General features: G+C 36.6%; 1 protein-coding gene across 6 annotated transcripts in view; it reads right to left on the reverse strand.

Annotated features, from left to right (window-relative positions):
• LOC122804267 (neurexin-3-beta-like) overlaps positions 1-15,506 on the reverse strand; it is a 1,298,689-nt gene that overhangs the window by 56,072 nt on the left and 1,227,111 nt on the right. The gene's annotated exons all lie outside the window — the stretch shown is intronic.

A 15,506-nucleotide genomic window follows, 5' to 3' on the forward strand; every position in this document is an offset into this window, starting at 1 on the left:
TCAAGTTATAAAGGTATATGAATGGATGAAAGAATGCATGCAAATATAATGCTCTGTGGTGTTATTATTCATACTAATAAACACCTCTTATTCTTATAACAAAAAAGTTGGAATGGAACATGCTTGGCAAAGGTAAAAACTCAGGATAGGGCAGGAATCAGGCATGGGATGGGAAAGCAATGCCAGTGATAGGGTTCATTGCACAAACATGAGACACCCTACTGGTGCATTAGATTTAAGTCGATGCGAGCAGAGCAGTGACAGCAAGGGAAAACTCCTCCACTACAGTGGCTCTGGAACGGTATACTGACCCATTAAATATTAGGATGAGCAGCTCTACCAAAGGCAAGAAACACTTACCTGTGCACTAGCCAGACTAAATTAGTAGGCTATCTAGAATTTATCCTGCTAAGAGCAAAATGTGTCTGTGTTTCAAAAATGACATTTCTGCAGATCTTGAATCTCACTTATACTACAAATGTCACAAGTGTGTACTTTTGAAAAATAATTTGGTGTTCTAGTGATATAAAATGTAAAGTAAATAAATAAAACAGTAGTGAGTTGAGTTAGCAAATCATGTTGTGGGTCAGTAGTTTTTGTAAAAAAAATTATCCTGCACCAGTTTGTAAGAGTGTTGCAAGCCTTTGGTTTGACACCATCTTGTTAACAGTTAATTTTGTTGGATTTCCACAGCAGGGCACCTCCATTTAAAAAACATGACCTAATTAGAACCTGTCATGCATATCAACTGGCTTTTCTTTAGAATAACAATGCAACATTGCATGTCACTATTCAAAAAAAAAAAAAAAGCTGCTAGAATTTCATTCTACCACTTATAAGGCAATGAAAAAAGAAAGGTCTAGAAATTCAGCCGACTTTGTGTTTACTTGCTTTTCTTTCTCTACTGCCTCTAAAGTTACTTAGCTGTACATAAGAAATGAAATTTACTGGTTATTTTCCTTTTAAATAAAGACAAACAAATGACAGCTTTCTTCAACAAAGTAATCTAATCTTTGGCAATAAATGTGGGTTTGGAAGATATGTGCTATGAGGATAACACCGTTATTTATTTAGTTTTAGTTGCCAGGTTAGTATGACTAGGCATAGCCTATTTTCAAGAGACACCTAAGCTAGTATTTATACTGATCAGGTAAAATTTGGATAGGACACTGGAGAAAAGTCCCTATTCTCTTTGGTAAGTTTCATGAGGTCTTTCACATCAACCTGAGCTACAACCAGTCCAGACAGAAGTTACCACTGTTTAACAACCCATGCAAAGGATGATACCTCAGGAATGCAGTACTCTTAGCTGTACTATTGTGTCAGTAATGGGAAAAAAGTGAGTTCAGATAGGTGGCATGGGAACAGAACCCACATCCTTCTGATATGTTTGAGCAACAATTATTGCTACTTGTTAAATCACTAACATATTTGTGAAAAGAAGAGGACAAATGTTTTGCGTCACTGAGAAGTAGCAGTGTCTCTCACAATGACCAAACCATTGCTTTGTAGTGATGAAACACAGGGTTATTGAGCATGTCTACCTTAACATATTAATGAAGCTCAAAGGTAGTATTAACTATCAAAACTTAACACATGGAATAATCCTCTGCCATATAATCAAATTTGTTTGACAACACATCTACATTTATGTTTTCTGTTTCCCAAACAGTGTTATATGTCTGTTTTAAACACCACAACTCAAAAGAATAAAAAAAGAAAACAAACTGTTATTGTCTTATCTCATTATAACCAAGCCCACTTCTGTATGAGCTCTCTAAATGCAAAAACATATAGTGTGTCAAGACTTTGTACTAAACCATGATACAGATTTGCATTAAGAAAAAGAAAGAAATGTATTTGGAAATTGTGACAACCCATGAGGCATTTAAGTAAATATTAAAACATTTACAAATGGTGGCAGCAATGAATTCACTGGTACAAATGTTTTCTTAAACTCACTAACTGTGAAAATATTCAAGTATTATCAATGCTGACAACTGGTAAGGAGAGAAGCACCTTCAACAGGGCAGTAAAGGATGTGAATTTTAAATGGCCAAGCTACTCCCAGAGTCCTCAAAAGGCAGGCTAAAGCACTGGCAGACTCTCCCGAAGGAGATCTTTAACAGATCACTGGCTAGAGCAGAAATGACAGAAGACTGGAAAACATCAAATGGGTTACATGTGTATAAGGGAAAAGCATAAACAACTGAGAACTGCAGGCTTGTTAGATTAACAACAGTGCTGGGGAACATCATGGAGGGAAACCTGAGGGGGAAGGCTGCCATGATTTATAGAGAAAAGACATTTCTATGAAAGCAGCTAACATAGCCTCATGGCCAGAAGGGTCTGTCCATTAAACCTGATCTGACACTATGACTACCTTATAGGTGATCTTCACAGGAGTGGAGAGTGGGGCATTGACTTGACTTTAGCAATACCTTTGATGCGGCCATATATGGAAGTCTGATAAAAAAATGAGAGGAGTTGTTAGTCATAGTAGACCTTCAGTACTGTGTGCAGTTCCAAAGGCCATAAATGGGAAATGCTATCAGGCTGCAGGAAATGACATCAGGTTGCAGGAAGAAGTCCAGAGAAAGCTACCTGAAAAATTCAGGGACTGGGAAAAACGAAATATGAGCAGAAGCTAGACCTCCTCTCACATGTAACCAGATGAAACAGGGGGATATGATACTGGTGCACAAGTTATTGTCAGAGAGACGTGAAAGAGTCATTCTGACCAGGAAGGTCAGTGGGAGAGGCACACAGTCCAATAACTGTAGAGACTAATTACCACTCAGGTCTCTGATAGTACTTCTTTTTCTCAGGGAGGGTTGTGGACTAATGGAATAGATTACTAAAAAATGATGGAGAGGGACTCTACACAGGTGATCAGGAAGGCATGGGGCATGTGGAAAAAACATATGTGGAATGGTAAGGATGAGGAGGAGGGGTTGGTAGAATGTTAAGGTTCCAAAATGGGTACACTCGGCAGGCTTACTGTCTTCTTCTGCTATTAAGCAAATGTAATGCAATGCAGCATGTGGAGTAACTATCAAAGCAAAATGAAGAATTTGTTTTGCACTAGTCATCATGGACTTAAAATGTTTTCAGTCTTGTACTGAATTAGCATAAGCAAAATGTGGTTATCTTTAGTTACACAATTAGTTTTTTTGGGAGATAAGATGCAGTTTGCTCCCCAAATCATTATTCAATATAAATAATATTCATGTATCTGTTTATTTACTGTGGGTTTAATGCTACAAGCATAAAACAGCAAACTGAAAACCATGTACCAGTGAGCCTGAAATACTGAAGATGAGCATAGAATAGCCACAACAGTAACACAAGAAGCAAAAGGGATGTGTCAACAATTTTATGTAGGTGGAAGGTGGCCCACCTTAATATCCATCTTGGCTACATTACTAATCCACACTGACTTGGCTCCAAGAGCAAAATATTTCATACATGTGCTTCATAATGCCAATAAATGGTACCACGTATTGTACAGCAGAATAAAACACACAAGCTACCACAGAATAAAATATACAAGCCACCTACAATTAAATTAATGTCCCAGTGGGGTATCCTAATATAAAAAATGGAGCACAAAGAAAAAGATGCCATAATATTTGAAATAATGCTTCCAAGCACACAGCAAAAATACCAGGAATGCAGCAAAACTTTACTCTTGAAATACATTGATCAGATTCTGTTTTATGGTTTTAACAGCACCAAATGTCACAAAGCATCCATATAAATGTACATGTCTTCCTCATGACCAAATCACTTAACTATAGCAATCAATTTACATTTCTTATTACTTAACTAAAATCATCAATTCGTCTCATCCCTTAATCAGGTGCTATACCGCTCAACAAAAAGTATCAATGTATTTCATCTTCAGTACTAGCTATCTAAAAGTATCAACCAATCTCATTTCCAGTAACATCTATGAGAAAGTATCAATCATTTCATCTCCCATTCCAGCCATCTGAAAGTACCAATCCATCTCATTTTCTATATAATTCAAAAAGACATATCAGTCTGTCTCATTTGCCTAAAACTCAGCTAAAGCTGTTAGAGCAACAATCTGCCTTACTGCCAAAGTCTTCCAAACAGAAGTATCAATTTACTCCATCTCGATATCTATCAAAGTAAAACTATCTTATTTTTTTAATATTCCAGTTAAAAATTGCAGCCAATGATCTCTGAAATCATACAAGTAAAACCTTTCACAAATCGCCACGCTAAAATATCCACCTCACCTGATCTCTGAAATTAAAATTTCTCTGTCTACTTCAATATTAAACTCACAAAAACAATCATATAAAACCATTTGGTTACATAATAAAAGGTCAGGTATAAAAATGGCCAATGAAAAACAGCAAGTGTAAAAAATTTAGAGATCCAAAAGTAGTGAACGATTCAGTCTTAATTATAAATTCAGTTCGACAACATGCTATGCAGCTAGATGTGTGAAGGTAAATATACTATTTTGCATTAGGTTCTGGAATATTACAGCATCATAATTTACAACAAAAGTCATTTAATCAATATTTTTGAAATATATGTACATAATGAGTGACTAAGCTTAAACTGAATATTGCACAGCAACTTAAGGACTCATTACTGGTAAGATTGGAAATTATAATAAAAGTAAAATAAATTTGTACTTTAGAATGATTTACTACATGATTCGCTACCGCTTTATATGAAACGAAGCCTTCTCAACCCCCATGCCTACAAAATATATATCCCCCAACTCAAAAGTTGCACAACATGAAAGAAAACTCTGCACTACAGTTTCCAATTGACTCCATCATTGTTCTTACATTAAGGTTATCCATCCTTGAGGCTGGAGAATTTTGGTAGCTGTGGTGTACTATCCCACCAAAAGCATTCATTTCATATGATAATTTTATCTGCCTTATATTACCAATTAAACATGCATGATGTCAGTTTAGTATCAAACAATCATGGAGGTAGTTACTGAACTGCACAAGAGATTCACTTTTTCCTTAATGCCATCTCATGGAACTACAATACTTTAAAACTCATACCCTGCTAGAAAACCTTCCATACTGCATTTCACAGACAAAGTAATGAAATATCTCTGCTTGAGTAGATAGAACTCACAAAGCTTTCAAGTTCTTTGTTGCTGTCACTTTTAGGCTTTCTGAATTAGGATTCCCTAGTTTGGTCTTTCAAGAGTCATGTTATATAGACAAAGTCATTTACTCTCCCACATCTGCTAAGTATGTCAGTCTTACAGATTTCTGCAAAAGTGGCATATTCTGCTCTTTGCAGTGTACATAGTCAGGATGTTTACATTGATGAACAATGGAATTAACTTTCTCCTTTGATGCTCAGATAAGTTCCTTATGCTCTAGTTACTGCTCACATTCCTTACAGCGAATGTTAAAGTCACTGAGACAACTGCATGCATATGAAGCATAGGGATGTTACAAGGTGTGGCCTGGCCTGAGCTACAATAAGAGTAATATATGAATGCCCAGTCCTGTGATAGGCAAAGACTGACCCAAAAGAAGTATCTGATCAAGTGATTCATTCATCTGATTGAATGCAAAATCCTGAATCAAACCTTAATCTTCTTGAAAATATTATGCTGGAATTCCAAACAGCTAATTTTCTATGGAACAGCAAACCTTCTTCTAAAAATGATTGTTTCAAATTACAAAAAGATAAAAAAAAGGAAATAGAAGAAAATATAGCTGAATTTGCTCTTTGACTGTGTATATGAGAAATTTTGCAAACTCCAAAATAATAATCTTTCAGTGTTATGAGAGGCATTTTGCAAACTCCAAAGCAATCATGTTTTATGAAAGAAAATTACTTTACACAATGCAAAAAAAAAAAAATACTTCTGCAACATAAATGCATTCAGTAATTAAACAGAACAATTTTCCCCCCAAAACTAGTTGTGATTCCAATTGTATTTGTGAAATGACATATGCTTGTTTGGCCATTTTTTGAATAGTTACACAAACATCTAGTCCACTCTGATGGATTATTTCATCAGATGTGGAGATAAAAAATACTTAAAACTCATTAGTTCGAGTTGAAGTGGGAGCCAGCCTTATCTTACTTAATATACCATACTCTGAAGCAGCATAGACTAGTGACAAATTGCCTGCTTTCTGCAAAATAGTCCATTAGTTAACATGGGCTGGAAGGACACTTTCACTTAATTTGATCATGAAAGAAATAACCGCATGCTGGTCTCATGGATGAATGTTCTGTCTTTCTCAAATAAATGTTACATTTGCATTTTATGAAATATATTTGTTTGAACTACACCATAGAAATCAAAAATTATTGTTCAATGAAATAAATATCAGACCGGTTTCAGCATATAATTCCTTCCTCAGTGTTATAACCCAAATGAAAAGTAGCAGATTTAAATATATGTACACACAATCAATTTGACATATTGGATAATTAAAGGTATTCATGAAGTCCTGGTGAAAACAATCCCCCCAGCCTAATGATCCATGACTTTTTTTATGATTTAATATAGTATGCCAACCTGATTTATTCGACCTATCATATACAATTCTGTCAATAATAACAAAAGTGAATGTCAGTGGGATGTTTCTTGGTATGTTTTAAAAAAAAGCATTTGATATATGTTCATTTTTAATGTCACTCATATGTTCTGATATATGTAATTTCAAAGGAAGTGAAGTTTGTCCAACATAGAATTCTGACCAGTTATAAGTACAAGGTAAATGATCCAATCAGAAGTACAATTCATAAATGGCAGAATGTCAAAAGCCTTACATGTATTTTTTGTGGTAAGCTGTTGTGTTTTACCAACAAACCTACACATGGAATAATGTCCACAGAGCTGACAAGCTTGCAGCAAACTCCCGTCTACTGCTGTTTGTCTGCCTGATTTCAGGAAAACATTATTCCATTTGTAACGATTAAACTGTTCTTCCAATGATTTGCCCTTTCAACTGACATCTAGATGGTAATAACTCCCTCAACACCTTATCTGACAAAAGAATGTCCCAATGTTTTTGTATAACATTCCTAAAAAAATATGTACTGTTCCCAAAGCTTGTAATTAATTTACACGTGTTGTCTGAAATTGTATTATTTTTATATTTCAACAGCTGTGATCTATCTGCCCCTCTGGCCAAATTTCATGCCTGTGCAGCCATATCATACTTATACCCCCTATTACAAAACCTATCAACCAATTCAGATTCATGCAGAGTGCATCCCTTCTCCTCTGAACAAGTTCTATGTATCCTTAAAAACTACGATACTGGTATATTATGAATGAAATGTCCAGAATGACAGCTTCCAGCATGCAATAAAGTATTGAATTGGGGATATTTCCTAAAAATTGTACTCTGTAATGTACCATAATCACTTTTTTGAATATCCACATCTAAAAATGTGACATGCATAAAATCATATTTGCTGTAAATTTTATCCACCATTTGTTTTCATTTAAATATTCAGCAAATTTATTTTTTTGCATTTTAGCAAATGCTCTTAATTAACAGCATTACATGCCATTTTTATGGAACCATCATGATAACTAAAAAATAAAAAACTCAAGACAGACAGATAGAAAGGCGGACATACCATCATGAATGAGTTTTGTTGATAACCCCTTTCCACAAAGACAATCCCATTTACTAATATGCTTTAATCCAAAGTTGTAGCAAAACAAGTAGTAATAATAAATATAAGTTCACTAGTCACCCATTGGTGCCCATCTTATTTCCAGTTTACAGAAACAAAAGCAACATGGTTTTGGCAACCTTAACAAAATCTTTTGAAAGTTAGAAGACTCTTTGCCCTGAAGCAATGGTATTTTACTAAAAAAGGTAAGTCATTACATCTCCTGGGGAAGTAAAACTTTCTGCAGCAAAACAAAGCCGGTATGGAGACATGAGAAACAGAGACTGCAGATAAACAAGTAACTTAATAATTAAATTCCTTTATTTCATAAGCGCTTTCATCTTATATCTATAAGACATCATCAGACAGACTGATAACATCAGAAACAGGTATCTAAACCTAACAAAGTCACATGATTTCCCCCCCAAAAATGTTAAAGTCACAGAAATACATTCAATAAATATAAGACAATATAAATATCTAAAAATCATCATTAAAAAACAAACAATGCATATGATAAAAATCTTGTATAATACAACTTATCTATTATAAGCCTTTAATTTCAACATTGAGGAAATAGAAACAGGCCCATTAATACCTAAAAAACTACTAGAATTCAAATGGAGCTGTCAAGTCAACTCTTTCTTTTCAAGTTTTAAACACCAGGGTCTGCACCTAATATTATGAATCACTTGTTCTACAATGAAACAATTAAATAAGTGATCCTGGTATAATGTCACATGCTTAGCTAGGGCATTAACATGGTTGACATTTTTAACATCAAGGAGTTGTTCATACATTATTTTTTATTTATTTATTTGCAGTTGGTTTACCAGGATAGTCCATTGGGCCAATATGAACCCATTTTCAATGGAGTCCTGGGGAGAAAAGCTCCAAAACAATCTAGGTTACAATAGGTTAGGATGATAATTATACAAATGTTATAGATTCAAGGAAAAATTACAACTAGTACAGCAAACATTACAAATAATACAGACTAGTGATGAAACTTACAGATGATACAGACTAACAAAAGGAACATTGTAAAGTAAATACTGAGAAGCCATTACATATTAGGAAGCATACACTTAAGAGATGCAGCCTAGTGCATTCTTTGCAAATAGCATAGGAATAACAAGAATGTATGAGTTAGGAGAAATGATAAAGGAAAATTGCTGGTGTAAACAGGGGAAAGAAAGGAAGATGGAAATTGCCAGCATTAGTTATGTGGGGTGGGAGCAAGAGCATTCCCACTGGGATACTGGATGTGAATGAAGAGATTTTTTGAAAATAATACAGTTAGAGGTATGGATGGTGGTAGAGAGTTCCAGAGGCGAGCTAGACCATAGGATAGAAGATTTTTGCCTGGGGGATGAGTTGGTTTGTACACTTCTAATAGATTTTGGTTGTTAGACCTTAATACCCTATCAGGTAGGTGCAATTTAAAGGCAGAAGAAAGGGAGGGACAGAGGGAGGGGTTGAAAATGAGCTTGTGTGCAAGAGTTAGTTGAGTATAGGTGAGATGATTGGGGAGTTCTAGCCATTTTAGTTTTTGGAGAGAGGAACAGTGGTGGGTGGAGGACTTATGGCTGTTAGCGAACTTGGCAATTTTGTTGTAGCAAGAGGAAAGTTATGTTTTCAGAGAGGATTGTAGATTAGTTAGGAGTGGAGCTCCATAGAGAAGGGAGGGGATAAGAAAGGAAGTAGAGAAAGTGATTTTAGTGGCAGGTATAAGGTAATGATTTTGTCGGTAGAGCATACCAAGTTTTTGATGTTTTTTTTTTTATATTTAGTTGTAAGTGGGAGTTGAATTTGAGCTGGCTATCAATTTGGACCCCAAGTAACTTGGTCTCTGACACCAGTTCCAGAGGTGTGTTATTTTGACTAGTAATAGAGAATGTGTTTATATCGAAAGAGGTGACTTTAGAGGGGGTAAATACCATTAATTTGGTTTTAGAGGCATTGAGTGCTAGGCAATTTATTTTCATCCATTGCTCAGTGGTTGAAAAAGCATCTTGAGTAAGCTTTAGGAGTGTAGGGATAGATGTGACAGAGCAGATAATAGTTGAATCATCTGCATATTGGATGATATTTGAGAAAGGGATACAGTTGCAGAAATCATTTATAAATATATTAAAGAGGAGGGGACCCAGTATGGAACCTTGGGGAACTCCAGTTGGGGTATTAAGAAATGAGGAGGTGGCCTTTTTCCATTTTACTGCTTGATATCTACTGGATAAGTAGCTGGAGAACCAGTTCAAAGAGGAAGGAGATAGGTTATGTTTTGAGAGTTTAGTTAAAAGCAGGATGTGTGAGATAGTGTCAAAGGCCTTAGAGAGGTCAAGTAATAGGGTAGAAACAATAAGACCAGAGTCCCGGGCTTTATTTACAGTTTCAAGGAAGGAGAGAAGGGCTGTCATAGTGCTGTGACTTGGTCTGAATCCATGTTGTGTGGGAGTTAGTAGGTGATTATCTAAGAGATGTGGAAGGAGTTGAAGTTGGATACACTTTTCTAGGAGTTTAGAGATGGGAGACAGGATAGCAATGGGGTGGAAATTAGTAACATTGTTATTGTTGCCACCTTTATGTAAAGGTATGATAAAGGCCTTTTTCCAAATTTGGGGTACTATACTTTCTTGGACAGAGCAGTTGATTAGAATGCTAATGGGGTAGGCAATTGCTTCAGCAGCAATGCTAAGAAAGTAAGAAGGGATGTTATCAGGGGCATTGATGCGTGGCTTCAGTTTCTGAAGGAGTTTTTTTTATAGTAGAAGTGGGTATAGGTTTTAATGAGAATAGAGGGGAGTGGGAAGAGGGGGTATTAAGGAGTGATGAAGATGAGGAGGAAGTGAGAGTAGGAGAAGAGGTGGAGGGTAGAGAGTTAGTGGATAAGAATGAGGGAGTGGTAGCAGTGCAGGGTAGTGTGTTGGTAGAGGAGGATGGGGGTGAATTGGAGAATGTAGTGATGTTAGAGAATGATGAGGTTAGTTTGGAAATAGATTCAATGAAAAAAGAGTTAAATTGGGTAGCTAAGTCTATATCAGGAGCATTAGGGTCTGGGGTGGGGGTGTCTGGTTTGCTGGGGTTAAGGAGAGTAGAGATACCTTTCCAGAATTTCTGAGGGTTTGTTTTATTATTGTTTTGGAATATGGAGATGATGAGCTTTTTTACTTTATTTTGAAGTGTTTTGTATTCATTACGGATGATGGGTGTCCTATTTTCCTGGTAGTGTGCCCAGACTTTATCTCTGTGCCGCATGGTAGCTAGTGTGTTTTTGGTAAGCCAATGGGCAGTTTTAATTTTTATTCTCTTTGTCCTTAAGGGAGCATGGTAGTCTAGAAGTTTTAAGAATGATGAGTTGAAGTGGGCAACTCCGTTATCTAGAGATAATGTTTTTAGACAATTCCAGTTTATTGCTTTTAGAGAGTTAGAAAAGGTTGTTGGGTTAAAGTTTTTCTGGTTACAGATAGTAATATAATTATGGGTGCGATGTAGGAGTAAGGGGAGTCGATGAGTGAAGATGGGTATATGGTCACTAAGGGAATCGGGAAGAGTACCACTGTCAGAGAAATAATGGGGATGAGAGGCTAAAATCCAATCTAGAATACTGATGCTAGAGAGGTTTTTTTGAGGGGCATGTTATAGAGTTGATTAGCTGTGAAAAATTGTAGAGGTTGATGTTAAGTGGGTTTGTAGGAGACTAAATGGAGGCCCAATTAATATTCATGTCTCCTAAGATTATTATTTCATTGCTAATGTTGTTGGAGAGCCAGGAGAGGATATCTTCAAGTGTAGAAATATTATCCCCTGGGGGGATGTAGAGGGAAGCTATACATACGTGCTTGTGTTTGTTAACTTGAAGTAGCATTAGGAGTAGTTCAGCATTATTAAAGTGTGGAATAGGTTTGTTATAGGGAGTGACTGACAAGGAGGATGAGTATAGGAAAGCTACTCCTCCCCCTTTTTTGTGGGACCTGTCTTTTCTAATGATAGAATAGTTTGGTGGAATTATTTCAGAGTCTTTTATATGGGGTTTTAACCATGTTTCTGAGATGGATAGGATGTCAGGTTTATTATGTATGAGCCAGGCATGGAGGTTTGGGATTTTGTTAACTATACTTTGGGAGTTTAAAGAAATAAGTAATATGGACTTGTCTGTAGTGGTTAAGGTGGGGGGGCAGGGTTAGGATGGATATCACCTGATAATAGACTGGTAATCAGATATAGGATTGGGTTAGAGAGGCAGGGGCAGGGCCGGACTGCAGCCCCTCAAAAAGAAAAAGAAAGAAAAAGAAATGAAAAATAAAAAAATATTTTTTAAAATGATCGGACTCTTGGCATAGACCGAGTCCCGGCTTATCGGTCTATGCACATGCTCAGGGCAGCCCGGAGTTTGTGTATGGTGCTTGTTACTGGAGTTTGTGTATGGTGCTTGTTACTGGAGTTTGTGTGTGTGTGTGTGTGTGTGTGTGAAAATGCCCCAGGTGCTTATGGTGGTGTGGTAGGGAATGCCTCAGGCTTGAACCCTGTACCCTGTATGCAGGTGTTAAAGACTTGAGTTCCCTACCCACCACCATTTGTAAAAAAATTTCAGATTTTTACCTCATATTTGATCTGATCTGTTCCTCATAATATCTGTGGTTTGTAAATGTTGTAATGCTTGATATTTGATGGTGTAGTAGTAGCATTGTTGCCTCACAGCTGCAGGTTCTTGGGTTTGATTCTTGGCTGGGGTTCCTTCTTTGTGGGGTCTGTATCTTCTCCCTGTGTTTGTGTGGGTTTGCTTTTGTGCCCTCCCATGTTACAAAGACATGTCTGCATTATTTCTTCCTGGGCCTCCGCTGAAAATTTATTTGTTCCAAGTCAGACTGTCCTGATTAAAAAATGTTAAATAAAATTGATAGGCATTTGAATTTCAGACTTAAGGGTTTCTGAATGTTTAATTCCCTGCGTATTTGATGGTGCAGTGGTAGTATTGTTGCCTCACAGCTATAGGTTTTCTGGTTTGATTCTTGGTTGGGGTGGCTTCTGTGTGGAGTCTGCATCTCCTGCCTGTGTTTGTGTGGATTTGCTCTGGTGCCCTGCCATTTTACAAAGATGTGTCTGCAGTTTTAATCCCTCGTCTCTGCTGAAAATTGTTTTTGTTCTGTCCGCAGTAAATTTGACAGGCATTTGAATTTCAGACTTCAGGTTTCTGAATGTTTAATTCCTTGCAGATTTGATGGTGCAGTGGTAGTATTGTTGCCTCACAGCTATAGGTTTTCTGGTTTGATTCTTGGTTGGGGTGGCTTCTGTGTGGAGTCTGCATCTCCTCCATGTGTTTGTGTGGATTTGCTCTGGTGCCCTGCCATTTTACAAAGACGTGTCTGCAGTTTTAATCCCTGCTGAAAATCGGTTTTGTTCTGTCCGCAGTAAAATTGACAGGCATTTGAATTTCAGACTTCAGGTTTCTGAATGTTTAATTCCTTGCATAATTGATGGTGCAGTGATAGTATTGTTACCTCACAACTATAGGTTTTCTGGTTTGATTCTTGGTTGGGGTGGCTTCTGTCTGCATCTCCTCCCTGTATTTGTGTGGATTTGCTCTGGTGCCCTGCCATTTTGCAAAGACGTGTCTGCAGTATTAATCCCTGCATCTCTGCTGAAAATTGTTTTGTTCTGTCCAGTAAAATTGACAGGCATTTGAATTTCAGACTTCAGGTTTCTGAATGTTTGATTCCTTGCAGATTTGATGGTGCAGTGGTAGTATTGTTGCCTCACAGCTATAGGTTTTCTGGTTTGATTCTTGGTTGGGGTGGCTTCTGTGTGGAGTCTGCATCTCCTCCATGTGTTTGTGTGGATTTGCTCTGGTGCCCTGCCATTTTACAAAGACGTGTCTGCAGTTTTAATCCCTGCTGAAAATTGGTTTTGTTCTGTCCGCAGTAAAATTGACAGGCATTTGAATTTCAGACTTCAGGTTTCTGAATGTTTAATTCCTTGCATAATTGATGGTGCGGTGGTAGTATTGTTGCCTCACAGCTATAGGTTTTCTGGTTTGATTCTTGGTTGGGGTGGCTTCTGTTTGGAGTCTGCATCTCCTGCCTGTGTTTGTGTGGATTTGCTCTGATGCCCTGCCATTTTACAAAGACGTGTCTGCAGTATTAATCCTCTCTGCTGAAAATTGTTTTGTTCTGTCCAGTAGAATTGACCATTTGAATTTCAAACTTCATGTTCTTCAGAATACATAGTAGCACAACCTTTTTTCTAGCAATTTTCTAAGTTTATAAGATGAATATTTTAAATTTGTCCCTATTTTTGGGACTGTATTCCCCATTATTGGCTCCAGGTTTTGTGCTAAGGTTGACAGCTATGGCAAGAACTGAATTCACTGAATATGGACTGTAGAATTGTGCATATTTACTGATAAAGGTGCACTGTAGAATTGTGCATATTTACTGATAATGGTGGACTGTAGAATTGTGCATATTTACTAATAATGGTGGACTGTGGAATTGTGCATATTTACTAATAATGGTGGACTGTAGAATTGTGTATATTTACTAATAATGGTGGACTGTGGAAGTCTGAGTAGACTTTTTATGATAAATGTTCTCAACTGGGCAGTTTTGCCATTATGGGTGCATATGTTTTGTTTCATTGCTTACTGGAAAAATGTTCAAAACAAATTTAAAACACCCTCTAACAAGTGTACTGTATTGTACAAGGAATATAATTTTAGTACAATGAGGAAGGTGTATCAAAGAGCACATGTATGTTTCATATGCAAGGGGCCTATGATTGAAAACAGCCCAAAATTAATCTTTATCTGCCACTGGCAAAATGTATTTTCTTTGAATGTGGGTTTCAATGAATGTGAGTTTCAAGGGCAGAGAAGTTTTAATGCTAAGTTTTCATTGTGAGACTGCATTGCTTTGTTTAACAGATTACTTAATGTTTGTGCTGTAAAATACAAAATAAAACTTTCAAATGAAGTCCAATCATTGAAGTAAAGCAGTATGCACATTAGTGTTTATGGTAAATGGAGTGAAATAGCCAAGTAATGGTTAATTGGAATGGCTGCAGAGGCTCCAGTTCAACCATTATTTTGTCAGGTTGGGGAAGGGCAGCAAACTCAGACAGGCCCAGCTGAACTATACCTCCCAACTGTGCAGATTTTCAAAGAATCAATAGATTATTGCTGCTTATTTTTGGTTTGTTGTTCATAAAATTTGTAGTTTTAATTCGTAAATGATTTGCCAGAAGTCACTAAATAATAAGTTTCAGACTTCATAACCTTCATTAAGATGCATGTTAAAGTATGAGCCGTTCTATCAACTGTCTCAATTTATACAAGAGCAATTTTAGTACTGTTTATATGTGCCCCAATATATTTGGCCTTGTTCAGATTTACTGCATTAACAGGTTGAGAGGTACATGCAAATAAATTGCTAAAATAGCAATTTTGGAAGAAAACATGGAGGTTTACAATTAAGAAATAACTGTAATAATCAAAGTTATAGATTACTTGAAATGCATGTAGATTCTTTTATTTTGTCGGTAGCAGTACTAATATTAAAGTGTCCCTTCTTTGACAGGTAGAAGCTGTATTGTGTGTCTATTTTATATTTTTGCATCACATTTTTGGTCCATTTTCATAAAATTGTGTTTTTGGCAAATTAGTGACAAATCACTAAAGACTGAAGTTAGAAAATGACAGACATTTGAGTTTCAGATTTTATACCCTTCAGAAAATTCATACTAATGCAAGACCTATTCTATTATCTTTCTAAGTTTATTAGAGCAATATTTAAAAATTGTCCTTCTTGTTGTGCCTTTGTCCCACTTCTGTGTATGGCTTTGTCCAG

This window comes from Protopterus annectens, chromosome 6.part0 (assembly GCF_019279795.1).
Source record: "Protopterus annectens isolate FY-2018-M chromosome 6.part0, PAN1.0, whole genome shotgun sequence".
Classification (NCBI taxonomy): Eukaryota; Metazoa; Chordata; order Ceratodontiformes; family Protopteridae; genus Protopterus; species Protopterus annectens.